A 16976-nucleotide genomic window follows, 5' to 3' on the forward strand; every position below is an offset into this window, starting at 1 on the left:
TTGGTGGCAAACACTTTCTTTTCTGGGTCTTTGGTAGCTATGACCATGGCACTTTCTGGAGACGTTGCCAAGCTGACTCTCTGTAAATGTTGCTGCTAGGGTGATGGCTGCAAGGAGTTGGGCGGGAGGCCCATGGTTGGGTGCAGGGTCCTGGCCTGTCTCCAGTGGAATTCAAAAGAAGTCCTAGACTCAAACTCTGGTTCCATGGTGTCAGCTTGGGCAAATCACGTCATCTCTCAGAGTCTCATCTTTTTCCATTATTGAGAATAATAAGATCCACATTGCCTATATTATATGCTCATTATGTTCTTCACATGAGAAAATGCATGTGAGGGGCCTTGTAAACTACAAAGCTGCTAAGCTCGTTAAGAGTAGGGACTTGGTTTTAGTTAAGTTTTGTGACCAGGGCCCATCTCAATAGTTTTTTCCCCTCCTCTTCAATATGTATTTATTAACCCATTTATGTATTTATTCATTCATTTATCCATTCATTTGTTATTTAACCTTTCATTCATTCATTTATCTATTCATCCACTTATTTGTTCATTCATTTATGTATTTATCTATTCATTCACCCTCTTTGAGAATGGACAAATAACAGTCATTTAAATATTCATTGATTCATTTGTTTATTCATTCATTTATTTGTTTTTAACATTCATTTAAAAAACTTTTTTGAGTTTTAAGTTCTCAGATGATAAGACCTAAGAGTCTCAGTTGCATCTCTTCCAGGTTGTGTCATCATCAGTCAAACTACTTAGATGGATTTTGGGCTCTGGGCCTCAAGGGAAAGGGTGAAGGAAGAAGGAAGAGATAGGAGAGGGGGAGGAAAACCCCCAGTGGTCATGGAAGAGACTCCTCTAAACTCTTGATGTGTCCTCGTTGGTCCCTGGTGGGGGAAGTATTGAAAAGAGAAGTCAAGAGGAAGAGTTCCCCTGTGGTGGCAGTCCCTGTGCTAACCATTAGACCTTTCACTCCTTAATGCCCAGAACTGGAGATTTCTGTTTAGACCATGGCCATTTGACTAGAGGTCTGCCCACTAGGCTTCCTTAGCATCCCTCCTCTTTTGTTAAGTACACCAGTCAGCACATAATCTGTCAGCTGTTTTAAGTACAAAAATATACACACTAGTAGGAAAATAACAGGTAAAAAATTTAGTTATAGAGTCCAATGTCACCCAAATGAGCACCTAAGTCTGGTTTCTTTTCTTAGTGACATGCTGTCTCACCCCTATTCATAGCATGGAGAGCTGGAAGGGATTGTAGAGATCATCTCATCTAACTTTTTCATTTTTCACAGGAAGAAGCTGAGGCTGAGAGATGGGCACTAGTCCAACTGGTGGCAGCTAAGTGTCAGGGCCAGCAGTCAGTCCAAAATCCTCCTGTCCATTACACCACATTGCCACTCACCCTTTGGTCCTTGAGGAAAGAGGGTCCTTCAGTCTGGGTACCAGTCACCATGATGGGGCACAGCCTGAAGCTACCCTCCTAAGCAGATTCTACCCAACCCCGATACCTTTTGTTATTCAGTTGTGATTGACTCTTTGTGACCCCATTTGGGGTTTTCTTGGCAGAGATACTGGAGTGGTTCACCATTTCCTTTTTCAGCTCATTTTACAGATGAGGAAACTGAGGCAAACAGGCTTAAGTGATTAACTGAAGGTCATACAGTTAGTAAGTATCTGGAGCCAGATTTTAACACATATTGATGAGTCTTCCTGATTCTAAGCCCAGGGCTCTATCCACTATACCACCTAGTTGCCCCCTCCTGTTACTTAATCCTCCTTGTTTCCCATGCTTGGAATTAGCTTTTTTTCCTAAGAATCTGGCCAAAGTTAATTCCCCAACCTGCTCTCTCCAGAATATACCCTAATTAATATACCTCAATGGTGGGTCTCCTTTTTCTGTCCATTCATCATTTTCCTCAATCTTTTTTCCATATTTCTGTATCTTTCCCCTCCTCTACTTGGCCTCCCTTTCCTATTTTGTATGCAAAACACAATGGCTTCTGTCCTTAAATGATATATGTCAAGCTTTTTGTGAATCATAAAGTGCCATATAAATGCTAGTTATCATCATCATCATCATCATCTTCAAGGACTCTACATTCCATTCTTGGAAAACAATCTCTACACAGATACATACATTCAAGATAATACGAAGAAGGAAAGAGCCTTTATTACTGAGGAGATCAGAGTAGGCTTGATGAAAGTGCTGTCTGGGACTTAGGCTGAGTCTCTAATCTCTGGTCAAAACCCTGCATTCTATGAATAATGGGCTTGAGCAGAGCTTGTCAGTCCCTCAGTGAGTCAATCAATACTTATTAGCTGCTTCCTATGTGGCAGATACTGTGCAAGCATTGGGGATACAGAGAAAATCAAAAGCTTTGTCTCTGTCACCAGGAAGCTCACATACTAACGGGGAGATGTTATGCAACATTTATGTATAAACAAGATAAATACGGGATAATTTGGAGGTAATCTCAGAAACATTCGTGTTAAGGGGGGCCGGAAAAGCATTTTGTAAAGGGTGGGATTTGAGCTGGAACTTGAAGGAAGCCAAAGGAGAAAATGAGAAAGAGGGGCATTCCAAGCATAGAGTATAACCAATGAAATGTCTGGAGTCAAAAGATGGAGTGTTTGGTCTGGGGAACAATAAGCAGACCACTGGCACTGGATCCTTGGAGTATAATGGGAAGAAGAAGGAAGAGGCCAGGTTATGAAAAGCTTTAAAAGTCAAACAGAGAATTTTGTATTTGATCCTGGAAAGAATAGGGAGCCACTGGATTTTACTGAATAGAGGAATGCAGGTCAGATGTGCACTTTAGGAAGATTACTTTGAGACCTGAGTGGAAGATAAACTGGAGTCAGGGCAGACTGAGGCAGGGAGACCAACCGGCAGGCTACTGCAATAGTCCAGGTATGAGATGATGCATGACTATACCAATATGGTGGCTGTACGAGTGGTGAGAAGAGGATATATATGAGAGATGGGAAAATTGAAAAAAAATTGCCAACAGATTGGATATGTGGGATAGGTGTGAGTGTGGAGTTGAGGAGGAATCTAATTTTCAAGCCTGGGTGAATGAGAGGGTGGTGATGCCTTTACCACTAATAAAGCAGTTAAAAAGAGGGGAGAATTTAGGGGAAAATATAATGACTTTAGTTTGGGACATGTTGAGTTTAAGATATCTATGGGACATCAAATTCTACATGTCTATTAGGCAGTTGGAGATAAGAACTGGAGATTAGGAAAGAGGTTAGGGCTGGGAATCATCTGCATAGATCATGACAAGTGAATTTGCTGGAGAAGATGCTGATGAGATCACTAAATGAAATCGTGTACAGGAAACAGAAAAGAGGCAGCAAAGGATACTGACAAATGAAAAGTCAGAAAGGAAGGAGAATTAGAATAGTGTATTCTCACAGAAATCTGGAGAGTAGAGTAAAAGCACCAAGGCGGGAAGGGTGAACAATAGTGTCACTGGCTGCAGAGAAGTCCATAAGGATAATAAAAGGCCATTTAGATTTGGCAAGTAAGAGATCACTGGTCCCTTTGAAGGGAGCATTATGAATTGAACGATGAGGTCAGAAGTTAAACTGCAGAGAGTTAAGAAGAAGGAGAGGAAAAAAGAGTGGAGACACTAAGTGCAGATGATCTTCTCAAGGGCTTTAGCCATGAAAAGGACAAGAGATAAAGGATGCTAGCTAGTGGGGATGGATGAATGAAAGCGACAATATTTTGAAGACAGGTAAAACATAGTCATCGTGGTAATTGATAGGGAAGCAGCCAATAGAGAGGGAAACTTTGAAGATTAGTGAGAGTGTAGGGATGATAGAGAGGGCAACGTTGGAGAATACAGGATGGCATGAGATCACTTGTGCATGTGGAGAGGTTAGCCGAGGTGAAGGAAAGAGCCACTTTATGAGGACGTAGTGGGGGAAAGCATCTGAGTGACATGAGATGAAGAGGAGGGAAGAAAAGGGAACTTTTGGCAAATGGTCTCTATTTTTCTATAAAACATGAGGCAAGATTCTCAGCTGAGAGTGTGTGGGGAGGTGAAGACTTGGAAGGCTTGGGGAGGGATGAAAAAGTTCAGAAAAGTCAATGGTGGTGAGTAAGAAAGTGAACTGATTGGGGAGGTAAAAGGATTGCCTTGCAAGTGAGGGTGCATTTAAGAATATTTAACATAACATATAGTGGATCCAGTTTGTATGGTTTTGTGATTTTCTCTAGTTTCATTAGCATGCTCATGAGTAGGAGTGAAGGCAGCAGATAGTAGGATTAATGCAAGGTTTAGCAGGGCAAGATTGGTAGCAAGATAAAGGGGCAAAGCACTCAAGGGAAGGGGTCAGTGTAGAGTTGAACCAGATAGTGTAGGATGAGGAGTGGAGTTTGACAGCTTAGGGTTCAGAATCCCTGGGATGGGGAAAGTATGATGGGGTGGGAGTAAGCACATCACTGAGGAATGATTGAAGGCAGATTATCATCCCCAGGGGGTCAGGCAGCTGGTGTGGAGTTAGGCCAGGCCTGAGAGTGTACTGGGAGGAAAGTGTGCAGCATGGCTGGGATTTCTTTTTTTTTTTTTTAAGCAATCAGAGTTAAGTAACTTGCTCAAGGTTACACGGCCAGTTATTTCTGGCTGTGGTGCTGAGTATCTGAGCCCAGATTTGATCCAGGTCATCCTGACACTGGAGCCGATGCTCTTACTCACTGAGCCACCTGGCTGCCCCTAAGCAATTGGGGTTAAGTAACTTGCTCAAGGTTACATGGCCAGGTGTTTCTGGGTGGATGCTAAGTGTCTGAGCCTGGGATTCAATCTCCAAGTCATCCTGACACTGGAGCCGGTGCTCTTCTTGCTGTGCTACCTGGCCGCCCCAAGCAATCGGGGTTAAGTAACTTGGGTCAGTTATTTCTGGGTGTGGTGCTAAGTATCTGAGCCCGGATTTGATCCCCAGGTCATCCCGACACTGGCAGCAATGCTCTTTACTTGCTGAGCCACCTGGTTGCCCCTAATGGCTGGGATTTCTGATGACAGGGTAACTCCAAAGAAGTTTGGTACAGTCACTGAAGGGCATGTTACAGAATCAACTGAGAAAGAAGAAAATGATAGTCATGAAGCAATGAGTGCCTTGTTTAGGTTGGATAATATGATTTACATGGGACCCACTCAGATGATTCAATCAATTGGGCATTTATGAAGTACCTACTATGGGTGGGGCACTCAGGATACACGAAATGAAATAATCCCTACTTGCTAGGAGTTTACATTCTAATGGATAGGTGACTTCTTCCAGTATCACTCATCAGCATTGGAATACAAGTGGAGAACATAACCAGGTGTCATGATCTGGGGCTACTTAGGTCAAGGGGGAAGGGAATCAAGGGTAGAAAACAGTGTATTCTTGAACTGGCTTACTGTGGGTTAGCAGGATTAACATTTGCAGACCTCTCATTTGTATCCAACCTAAATAAAATAATTCTTGTGTACAGACAAAACAGCTGTAGTACATACATAATTGGTGGTCTGGGGAGCAGTGCCTCCAAATGAAGATCTTTAACAGTAAAATCAGAAACACCATTTTTCTTCTGGTCTCCTGTTTTGTTCTCTAACTAATGTGTTATAAGCCAGAAAATCCCTGTGTTAATATTGTAGCCTGGATCTTGTGCCTTGCTTCATATGTCTTTGTGAGGGAAAATGGGCTTTGTAACAAGTTTGCAACTCTAAAATATTTTTGTACAGCAGATGGTCACCTAGAGAACTTATAAATGAATCTTTAAAATTTTTAATAAAATTGTTCCCATGTAATAGGCTTTCAGAAGCAACTCTGTATGTACATAGCAATGGGTAGAAGTAGAGAGTCATAGAACTTTAGAGCTGAAAGAGACCTGAGAGATCCTCTAGTCCAAGATTTTGCAGAATCTTGAAGAAGATACTGAAGTCCATAGAGGTCAAAGGACTTACTCAAAGTCACATGGCTTGGCAGGACTCCACAATTAGAACCCTACAATGCAATTTCTAATTGCTCATTCAGTCAACAAGCATTTATTGAGCACTTAGCATGTGCCAAAGTATTGCGCTACACGCCAGGGGTACACAGAAAAGCAGACTTGGTCTCTGCCCTTAAGGAGGTCACATTCTAATGGGATGATGCAACTATCTACATGCAGTGTAAATAGAAGGTAATCCCAGAAGGGAGGCACTAGCATTCCCCTCCCACACAGGGGAACCTGGAGAGACCCCTTGCCAAATGTAGGATTTGAGCTGATAACCACCAGCTGATTACATATTGTCTGTAGTACAGTCATTTTCCTTCCATAGAAATGTACTGGAAAATCACTTTAGATGGGTTGGCCTCAGAAGAGACATGAAACAAGGATAACAACCAGAAAGCCATTACAATATTCTGGGCATTAGGTCATGAAGTCCTAAATTAGGGTGGAGAGTGTGTAGATGGAGAAAAAGGGACATATATAAGAAAGACTATAACAGTTAAAAAGGCAAAGTTTTGGCCAAAAATGACAAGAGACTGGATGTATGGGATGAGTGAGAGTGAAAAGTCAGTTAGCAAGCATTTATTAAGGACCTGCTCTGTATCAGGTACTGTGTTAAGCACCAAGGATACAAAGAAATGCAGCAAACAGTCCCTGATCTCAAGGACCTCATATTTGCATGGAGTCTAATGGGGGAGACAACAGTCCAATAACAAACAAGATATAGACAGGATAAATTGAAGGTAATTGAGGGAGGAAATGCATTAGTGTTAAGAAGGACCCTGAAAGGTTTCTTGCAGAACATGTGATTTGAGCTGGATCTTGAAGGAAGCCAGAGAGACCAGGTAACAGAGATTAAGTGGGAGAAAGATCCAGGCATGGGCAACAGCTAGTGAAAATGCCTGGAGTCAGGGGATGTCTTGAGGCCAGTGTCATTGGATTGCAAAGCATGTGGGGCAATTGGCGGAGTAAGGTGTAAGACAAATGGCAAGGTTGGCGGGATCTACATTATGAAGAGCCTTAAAAGTCAGCCAGAAGATTTTATATATGATCCTGGAAATAAGATGGCACCACTGGAGTTTATTGAATAAGGAGTAACGTCAGAGGATGCTGAATTCAAACCTAGGAGAATAGATTGTTTTGGCTGTTCATTTGTATCTGACTCTTCACGACCCATCTGGGATTTTCTTGGTAAAGATACTGGAGTGGTTTGCCATTTTCTTTTCCAGCTCATTTTTCAGATGAGTAAACTGAGGCAAATAGGGTCACCCAGCTACTGTGTTTCCCCGATAATAAGACCTATCCCGAAAATAAGCCCTCCCCTTACTGTGTAAGATTCCTCTAAAATAAGCCCTCCCCCGGAAATAAGCCCTATTGAGATTGCTACTGTGGTGAAGGTGATCCCCTGCGCTACACGCTACATTACGGTACCCTCTGTATGCACTGTCCCCCCCCCCCGCCATGAAACGCACGCTGCGCTCCGAGCTGCATCCAATCAGAGCTTCAGCAGTGAGCCCGTCATCCTGTTCTTCCCCAGTGATTTGCTTGCTGGCGCCATTGAGAACAGTGCCGCGGAGGAGAGCTGAGGCAGGACAACATAAGACCTCCCCTGAAAATAAGCCCTCTGGTGTTTTTCTTTCCAAAAAAAATAATAAGACAGTGTCTTATTATCGGGGAAACACGGTAGTGTCTGAGTCTGGATTTGAACTCAGGTCTTTCTGACTCCAGGCTCGGCACTCTATCTACTACACCACTTACATGTCCCCAAGGAGAATGGGAGATTGGTGATACCCTTAAGAGTAATAGGAAAGTTAAGAATAGCGGAGAATTTGAAGTTCTGGTTTTTAAGTTGCAGAGTCTAAGAATGCCTACAGGGAATGCTCTTCTCTGTCTCTAGCCAATGATTGGAGATATGGAAATGGAACTCAGAACAAATTCTAGGGTTGTATTTCTAGACCTGGGAATCAACACAAAAATGATAATTGGATTAACAGGAACCTATGAGATCACCAATCAAGTTAGTATTGAGAGAAAAGAGGAGAGGAAACGACCCCCCCCCCTTCCCAGTTAGGTGTGACAAGGTTGAAGATCCAACAGAGAATGTGAAGGAGCAGTTGGCTAGGTAATCAATCAAAGAACCAGGAGAGAGAAGTATCACAAAACCTTAGAGAAGAGAGAGCACCCAGTAGAAAGAAGTGATCACCTGCAGTGTTCAATGCTGCGGAGACGCCCAAACGGATGAAGGCTGTGAAAAGGTCATTCAATCAGGCAATTAAGCAATTACTAGTCATTTTGAAGATAGCAGTTCAACTGAACAATGAAGCTGACAGCCAGATTTCAGTGGGTTAGAAGAGTGAGAAAAGAGGAAATGGAAACAAAGCATAGATGACTTTTTCTAGCTCCTTAGCAAAAAAGGGAAGGAGAGATGAAAAAAAAAAAGATTTCTGGGTGGGATAGTAGGATCAAGTGGGAATTTTTTTTTTTTTTGCTTTTTGGAGGGCAATTGGGGTTAAACGACTTGCCCAACAAAAAACAGCTAGTTTTTGTGTTAAGTGTCTGAGGTCAAATTTGAACTCAGGTCCTCCTGACTCCAGAGCCGGTGCTCTATTCACTGTGCCACCTAGGCACTCCATTTTTTTTTTTTTGAAGGGGAGAGAGCAGGAAAATGTTGCCCTCTGGATTTAAAAAAAAAATATTTTTCAAGTGGGAATTTTTAGAGGATGAGAGAGGCCTGGGCATATTTGTGTGCAGCAAAGAAGAAGCCAGTAGAGAGGGAAGTATTTTTAGTGTCTTCTACAATACTCTGCCATTTGGACACAACTTCATTTGTCTTTTTGGTCTCCGGGTTCAATGCAGATGAGCAGACAGAGGAGGCTACTATCAGGACTGTATGTAGACTTTGAAAGTGAAACAGAATAGCCTCCAAGACAGTGGAACTGAGGAAAGTCCATTACCCTGCCTATGATTGGAGTCAGGTGGTACCACATGACCATCAGTCTCTGTAGTACTTGAGCTATGATCTACGTTGTAGGGACAGAGAGGAGCATGAGAAATAGGTGCCCTGGAAGAGCAACCCTGTGTCCCAGTTTGCCTGCGTAGCTGCAGCTGAGAATGAGCAAAGTTTCTACTGGGCTCTCTAACCCAGTAATGAATTAATTTTCTGTGTACATTTCATGGGAAGATGGGAAGTCTATAATAAGATACTAAAGTTCCAGGTTAGCTTTCTCTACTACTCCCTTGATGTGATAGGAAGAATGACTTCAGCCTAAAAGTAATTTCTGTCTTGGGAAAAGCTATTGAGGAGAACATTCATTCTATGCTATAAGCAGCTAATGTTTCTGTTTTTACCGTGTCTTTATTATTAATCTGTTTAAATTGTGTGTTTAATTTATGGACTTTTAGTGAAGGTGGATAAATGAAGCCAACAGGAAGGGAAGGGTTGAGCATATGGTTAAGTGGGTGCCCAAAGAACCAAAGTTTGAATGAGTCATTCACCTAGATAAAAATCTGTGGGATAATAGTGACTTGGCAGCGGTGAACTGAGTGCTGGTTGAAAGCTATATGTCCCCAGGGTCCTGCCAACTGATAGGAACCAGACTGCTCCACCTAGTTACACTTGTTACCCAGTATAGCTGTAGGGTACCAGAGAGGTCTACTAACCCAACCTTTCATTTTACAAGTGAATGAACAGAGGCTGTAACTTGCCCAAGGTTAACTACCCAGTTAATGGTGAAATGGGAGGCCAATCTGCAGACTCACAATCAGGGACTAAGATTTTAACATTGGTAGACTCCTGGAGTGGGGGAAGAGGGATACCAGGAGGGTCACTTTTTAGCATGATTTAAAAAACAAATTCAGATATCTTAATACCAGAAAATTATTTTCTTATGAATTTTATATTCCCATCCCCATTTGGGTTTTTTTTTGGCAAAGATACTAGAGTGGTTTGCCATTTCCTTCTCTAGCTCATTTTACAGAGGAGGAAATGGAGGCAAAAAAAGGTTACCCAACTAGGAAATGTCTGAGGCCAGATTTGAACTCAGGAAGATGCATCTTCCTGACTCCAGGCCTACCACTCTCTCCACTGTGCTACCAAGCACTCCAAACTCTCTCTACTGTTTGTCTTTCTCAGGCATAGATCTAGGAAGGCCACTTCTCTGCCCTAACTGCTTCACATTCCCTTTGCCTCTCTACTTGGCATCCAGTTTTTCTCCTCAAGCTGGTATCACCTTATCTTTCTGGCAGTATTTAATATTATTCCCGTCCACACATTCTATACTTCCACTAAACTAGGCTACTCACCTTCTCCACAATATGCTTGGTTTCCTCCCTTCTACACCCCACAGTTCATGACTTTTGCCAGTGCTATTCCCTGCTTTTCACTGACTATTAAATTCCTACTCAAAGTCTAACTCAAATGGCATTTCCTCCATTTCCCTGATCTTCCCAGTTGGTCATGACTGATCACCCTTAGAACTTCACATACCACTCCCTTCCTCTAATCCCCAGTCTATTTTTTTAGAATTATACTTATTTGCCTATGGGTCATATCTCATCATTAGGCTATAAGCCCCAAGAAAGTTTATCTGAACTTTGTATTGCTTTCATCACCTAGCACAGTAGTTACTTAATAAATGATTTTGAATTGAACTGAATTATATCTTCTAGAATAGGAGGTCAAAGGGGACTTTCTCCACATTAGAGCTGAGCCTAAAATTGTGAAAACCCCTTGAGGGCTAGGAGTGCCAGCTGGTTTTGATGCCACCAGAGTAGGTGTGGGTTGGTGAACTGCCCCATCACTATAGCACAGAGTTTCAATAAACTTTGTGAACCAAGGAAAAATGGGTCACTGAAGAAAAACAAGAGAGTTCAAACCTCTATGGCCAGATTCTGTTCTCTTAGATGCAGACTGGATCTGAAAGCAGTGAAGTTCAGATTGTTTCACTCAGGAGAAGTTGGGGCTAGACCTGGTACCTAGTAGAATTTGTGCAAATAGCTTGGAATCCCTCCTCGCATCATCCATGATTCTTGTCAATGTCCTTCTAGAAATGCTCTACAGAAGATCACCTTGATGCATTGGACACTTTCTTTTGGTTCTCTTAATATCTTGAGTGGACCATTGTAGCACTGTAGTTGTCCATGTATTCTCTTGTTCTTACTGCATGGCTGGTCTGCTGCCTTTTCTGGTCATGTGTATTCTTCAAATGTTTTAAGCCTTTTCTAGATGCCAAGTCATCCTTTGCAAAATGAAGCCACCTCCATGCACCTATCTTATATTTTTCCATTGTCCTTTGGGTCATTGATAACACCATTGCCAATGCTTATCTTAGCTGTACCACTACCTTTTCTCCCACTGTTAAAGGCGAATATGATCTGGTGGAGAACACTTTCCAGCTGGCCCAATAATTGAGCAAGCTCCATCTTAGGCAACCACTAAAGAGTTTTTATTCTTCCTCCTAGTAATGCAGACTAAGAAGTCTTCTAGAACCCTTAGCCTCCTTTCTGTTTGGAGTCTACTGCTTTCATGGTCAATACAGGGCCAAATTTACATCTGGGATCAGGAATGAAGGGGATAGAAACAGGCTAAAAAGAGCTCAGCCAAGCATTGGCAAGACATATGCAGTCCATTTTCCTGGGTGTGTTAAGTAGGGCAGCCCTCTCTATGATGGGTCAGTAGCAAGATGGAAGCTATTATAGTCTAGCTGATGTTTTAACAGTATGTTTTCAAGTGTTGTTGATGCAATTAGTACAAAGGAGGAAATGGAAACCAATCCAAGTGCATTAGAGGAGGTTCTCCTCTGAAACTCCATGGAGCTCACTGTTCCTCTCTCAAGGCAGGAAGGGGCCTCTGGAAATCTCTTTATTCACTCTCTTATTGATTGCCTATCTCATTCTCCATTTCCTACAATGCTAAAATCTTTCTTTCCTGCTGTTATCAACCATTTCCCATATCCACAATTGTAATCATGAATTTGGATTCCTATTTTTCTACAATCATATGTATAAAATTATATAGATACTGACCAGGAAGAGACTTCAGAGAAATCGATAAAGTGTTTCTTAAGTAATTACTATGTGCCAGGCACTACCCTTAAGAAGCTTACATCCTAATAGGTGAAGATATCTAATTGGAGAAGGAAAGAAGGTAGAAAAATCCATAGAAAGAGGATCTATTTTAACCACCCAACAATTGGAGAAATGCAAAACCTGTGAGGCCCAGTGAAATTAAATAATTGGCTCACTGTCATATAGGAAACAAGGGTCGGGGCGGGCTGTGGACCCAGGTACTCTGATCACAAAGCCAGTGGTCTCTTTGTTGTACTATACTGGTTCCTTGAAGCAACCACCCCCTCAGCACTCTCTTATTTCCTCTATTCTGCTCTTCAAAAATTCTCAGAGTCATCATAACCAACATTCTATTTCCAAGCCTCATCCTTCTTGATGTCTTTATGACATTTGACACTGGTGATCATTCCTTCCTTCTAGATGTTCTCATCTGCACTGACTCCAGAGATACCATACAATAACAGTAATAGCTAATATTTATGTAGGAGCTGGGGAAGGAAATGGTAAACCACTCTATTATCTTGGCCAAGAAAACCCCAAATGGGGTCATGGAGAGTCAGACAATTGAACAACAAAAACATAGAACCCACTATATGCCAGGGACTGTGCTAAGCACTTTGCTAATTATTATTTCAGTTGATCCTCATAACAACCCTGGGAGGTAGATGCTATGATTATCCTTATCTTACCAATGAAGAAACTGAGGCCAACAGAGGTTAAGTGACTTGTCTAGGGTCATATAGCTAGTCAGTGTCTGAGGTCAGATTTGAACTCGGGTCTTCTTGACTGTAGGCCAAGTGCTGTATCCAACTGGCCACCTAGTGAGTAGCCTTTCCTTTCTCCTCCTTTATTAAATCCTTATTCTTTTCTCAGCCCCTTAAAGTAAATGCTTCACAAGTTTCCATCCTCATCCCTTTTGCCTTTTCTCCTTACACATTCATCCTTGGCGTCTCGTTCATTCTTATGGTTTCAACTATCATATCCATATAGATAGCCATTATCTCTTTTTAGAGATCAGCATCTCCAACTGCCTATGGGACAGACATGTCTGTCTCCTGATGGCCTCTCAGACCAAAATATTCTATGGTGAATTTATTATCTTTTCTCTAAAATGGGCAACTTCACCTCTCTTTAGTGGCACTGTTGTTCACACAGTCTCCTATGAATGAATAAATGGATGGATGGATGGATGAAAAACATTCATTAGGTACATCAATGGACAAGAATTAAAAAAAATAATTTAAAAATATTTTTCTAATTTTACTATAATTTCTCCTATCTGTGCAAATATATTTTAAATAAAAATAATCACAATAGATATTACAATTTTACTTTGAATTAAAAATAAATCATACTACTATCTCTATTTTCTTTCTCTTATGAATAAGAAAATAATGGTTCTTTAAGATATTCCAAAATTCTTCTATTATGCCCACTCTGTACCAAACACAGTGCTTCAGTTAGCAATACTAATTGTTAGAGAACAAATAGGCATCTAGATGGTAGAGTGGATAAAATGCTGGGTTTGAAATCAGGAAGACTCATCTTGCTGAGTTCAAATTTTGCCTCAGACACTGTAATGGGAATGTAAATTTTTAAGATCTTCCCTGCCCCTAGGCTAAAGTGCACCTGGAGCCTGGGGTGGGAGGCTTGTTTTTCAGTAGATACTTTTTGATTGGCCAGTGGGTCCAGAAGGTTGTTACATTCTCTGAGCCAGGAGGAGGCTATATAAACCCTGATTTGAGGCTTTGTTTTGGGCCTCACTTTGAGAAGTGTTCTGTGATTTGATCAGATGAGACTCTGGGAAGCCGTTGTTGAGAGCCCCCCGGCTTTGAGAAACCCAGATGTTGATTTGGTATGGATGTAATGGTTGGACAGTTTGGAAAGCTGTCTACTTGATCTGTTTCTCTGTCTTGATAATTCTGTCTGTATACTCTGAAGTTTGGGGTGCTGACCTTTTTCCCCTGAACTGGATAACCGATACATGTTTGACTGATTAAAGTAAGCTTGTTAACCCATTTTGAGTTGCTTTCATTTATCAAAGCAGATCCAAGAACCTGTGTTGGCAGCCACCCTGGGGACGCTGGGGTGCTTGCTGATACAGACACTTGCTAGCTTTGTGACCCTGGGTAAGTCACTTCACCCTGTTTGCTTCAGTTTCTATAAAATGAGCTAGAGAAGAAAATTGCAGACCACTCTAGTATCTCTGCAAAGAAAACCCCCAAATGGGGTCATGAAGAGTCAGACAACTGAAAGGACTGAATAACAGATACAAATGCAAAAGGAAGCTAGTCTCTGCTCTTAAGGGGGACTGGGGGAGTCAATAGTCTGGGAAGTCATATATTACTCTCTATTCCCTCTGCTACAGCCCTAGTATAGTTCCTCATTACTATCTGGCAGACCATAAGAAGAAGGTTTAACAGATATTCCTGTCTTTGACCTCTTTCTGTCTTCTAATACATCCTTCATATTGCTATCACTTTATGCCCAGATCTGGTTGTTACTTATACTCCAGAATCTTCAATAGCTCCCAATTACCTACTGGGAAAAGTTCAGATGCCCTTGCCTATCTGTCAAGAGCCTGTATAATCCAGATCCATGCACCAGCAGGTGCTTAATAGATATTTGTGAAGTTGGATTAAATCTGTATTCATCTGGAGATAGCAGAAAAATGGGTTTATTATTTTTGAATAACTCAGAAAAAAAGCAATTCTCCTACTCCTTTGGAAAGCAAACCAGTGTGCTTTCCATAAGATCATCGTTCCTTCATCATTCAGCTTGATGTTCCTGGACAGGTAGAGAGCAAGATGGAACCTTAGGGGTCATCTCGTTCACCTCCCTTGTAGAGGGCTCTTGGTACACAGAGGACTTGATGGGTAAAATGGACCAAATGCCTGATGACGGGAAAAAGGGAATGACCCTCTTGGCTACTTACTTTTCATCAACCTTCAGCCATACATAATACCAGCAGAGGACATTGAGGAATGTTTCCTTGGGAGGAATAACTAACTCTGCTGTCTTCCTATAGAACATAATACTACAATATTTTCTTTGGAAGCTGATACCTGTACATTGGACTCTCTCTGATTATGGGCGTTTTTTCCTCTCTCCTTACACTTCCCAGAGGTCTCCAAATGATCTTGAATATGGCCAGCATCATGAGGGATTAGAAAGAGTAGTTTGCTGATGTGTATTAATCTCTAATTGGCTTTTTTTTCCTTCCCACTGAAATACTATTAGGGCCCTTGATTTCTTAGATCCAGTTTCCATCCAGACACAATTAGAGGTAAACTAGGAAGACGCCATGGAAGAGGGAGCATTTGGCACAGGTCTCCTTCGAGCAAGGGGGCACACCCTTCATCTTGGCATTATTGGCCTTTCTAGTGTTTCCAGACCCAATCTTGACTTCACCAGCAGCCAATGCCGCTTACCAGCAGCTCTCATCACATGTGGTTGTACTTAGCTTCAGAGAACTCTGAACCAAACCCAGGCAGGGGCCAGTGGGGGAGATCAAAGGTAATAAAGTCTCCCTATTTCATAAATGGTGAACTTTTGCAAAGAAACAAAACGTATTTAAAGCCAATGCCAAGGGGAGTGTTATGTTTTGACTGATGTGTAAAACAAAGGAGAGCTGGAGGTTTTTTCCCCTTGTGTTATTTGTTTTTTTTTTTAAAGACTGTTTATTAAAGTCCAGGCTTTAAAATAAACACAGAGAATTCTCGTGTTCTTTGTATAAACACTCTTGAATCCTTTGAAGCTAGGGGTAATGAGTGTGATAACAGAGGACTGTTTATCCTCTGCTAGGTTTGTTGTTTGGTTAGCTGGGGTCCCAAAGACTTTAAAACTCTCTCACTGCTCAGAGGGATTTTTATTTTTAAATTGACTCTGGCAGAGCAGAGGAAGAAGGAACAGACATAGGAGTCCTCATCAGTAAGGATTTCTCTGTAGTCAAAACTTTTTTGGATAAAGACTTCTTTCCCTGTGGCCACACACCCTGGGCATCTGGCTCTTCCTCTTCGCTTCTCTAGTCCAAGTCAATACAGAAATGACATGACCTAGTTCCCCCAAGGAAAGACTCAGTTTCCTAGGCAATCCCTGCCCCCAGACCCCCATCCATGCTCTTAACCATAAACTGGTCTTTCCTGGGTCTGGGAGACATCAAACAACTTTATGGCAATAAAAGTTTATAAACTTTGTTCACAGAAATTTCACCCCTCCCATGGGTGACCTCCCAATTCCCCTCCCCCAGTTTGCCCCAACCCCTTCTACTGAGATCTCAGCTTCTGTTCTCTTGATTCCTCAAACATGAGCGACAAGCCCTCAAGTTATTTTGGTCACTTCCTTTAGATAGTTCCTTGAATTGTTTTGGGGGGAGCATTGCATGATTCACATTTCCTCCTCACTCCTGTGCAGCTGGGGAAAAAAACCTCCTCACCGTCCATTTTCCTTTGTTAACTGATACATCCTGCAACCACTGAATGGCTTACCTCAGGTGCAGGGACTGCTCCTAGCCTGGGACTCTTCCAGATGTCAGAGCAGTTGACCGAGTTCCTTGACAAGATGGAAATCAGACTGGGAGGGAAGAGAAGGCTGGAGGCTCTGGAACTCCATTCAAGTTTCATGCTTAGGGGATGATATGCAGAAGGGCCCCCAATTCCTGTCATGAAGCTGTGGGCAGACATTCACATCTCTGGGAGCTTTGCCCAAACATGTGAACATGGGCTCCTGCCTCCTGGTTTAAAAAAACATGGTGCTTTCAACACTGACCTCCAAAGAGAGGCTGGGCACTTGGAAATAGAATTCATTCCCATTAACTTTATTAGAGTGGCCATACAGCTGATGTTGCAGTGGACAGAACATTGGGCAGTCAGGAAGACCTGAGTTCCAATCTAGTCTCAGACACTTGCCTGGCTGTGT

At 42.1% G+C, this 16976-nt stretch overlaps 1 long non-coding RNA gene across 2 annotated transcripts; it reads right to left on the minus strand.

Annotated features, from left to right (window-relative positions):
* Window positions 1-612: 612 nt before the first annotated feature.
* Window positions 613-16761, minus strand: LOC138159783 (uncharacterized). 2 transcript variants are annotated; one of them, XR_011167972.1, is made up of 2 exons: window positions 16547-16761; window positions 613-889 (listed from the first exon to the last, which is right to left on the minus strand). It is a non-coding gene; the product is annotated as an uncharacterized lncRNA (long non-coding RNA). The 2 variants fall into 2 exon arrangements; XR_011167971.1 differs by lacking the exon at window positions 16547-16761 and adding an exon at window positions 8197-8332.
* Between the last annotated feature and the right edge of the window lie 215 nt (window positions 16762-16976).

The sequence above is a fragment of the Petaurus breviceps genome, unplaced genomic scaffold (assembly GCF_028583685.1).
Source record: "Petaurus breviceps papuanus isolate PSGF00001 unplaced genomic scaffold, PetGlider_PUasm1.0 178, whole genome shotgun sequence".
NCBI lineage: Eukaryota > Metazoa > Chordata > Mammalia > Diprotodontia > Petauridae > Petaurus > Petaurus breviceps.